This window comes from Bison bison, unplaced genomic scaffold, assembly GCF_000754665.1.
Source record: "Bison bison bison isolate TAMUID 2011002044 unplaced genomic scaffold, Bison_UMD1.0 scf7180017864163, whole genome shotgun sequence".
Lineage (NCBI taxonomy): Eukaryota > Metazoa > Chordata > Mammalia > Artiodactyla > Bovidae > Bison > Bison bison.
The window spans coordinates 3996658-3997575 of NW_011494735.1; positions in this window are offsets into that span (position 1 = coordinate 3996658).

The following is a 918-nucleotide window of genomic DNA, read 5'->3' on the forward strand; positions in this document are numbered from 1 at the left end:
AAAAAATACAGACATTTTCATTAAAAACCTTGCAGTTCATACCTTGTCTGTCTTTGTTTAGAGCTATTTAGTGTCTCTGAAGAATACATATGTATATATGTATATATACTATATGAATTCAATTTAAATAAATTAAAATAATGTAAATACCTACATCCTCTAGCTCTGACCATTGATGGAGCCTGGGAACAGTGACTCTACTGCCTATAGCTGTTTTTTAAAATAAGCGTTCGTGAAAGAAATCACTGATTCCAGGCTGAAGTAGGAAAAGAAGAAGGTGAGCATTAGAACATCTTACACCAGAAAACAAAAAAGTCCCCAAAGAATGATGGGGACAAGTCAAAGTGACATAGAAGCTAGCTTGCAGAGGCTCTCAGGGACAAATGTGAACATCAAAATAAATAATAGCCATGGATTATGATACATAATAATTGGAGTAATGTAGGAAGCCGAGAGTCCATACTGATATAATAAGTAAAAATGTAAATTGACATTTTGATAAGGAAGAAATTTTCTCAAAATACTTCACCCTCTCCCAAATACCTCACAATGGAAGTGACTTGCAGACATCACCTTAATCAAATGATTAATGAGAACATCATCAGTAATAGAATATTTCAAAACTGTGTCACCTGAAAGGGTGCAGGGAGATGAGCACAGCATTACTGCTATGGTATCCCTGCCAAAGATGCATAACTAATCTAACCCAGAGAATATCAGAAAAATCTTAGACCATTTCACACCATAGCTGGTTGAGGTCTTCAAAAGGGTTAAAGCCATAAACGTCAAGGAAAAGGTGAAAAGTGACCTATATTTCAGGAAACTGAAAAACATGACAAACAAATATAACGTAAATCAGAATTAGACATTTTAATTAAGAAGCACTAATGGGACGATTGATGAAATTGCATAGCATCT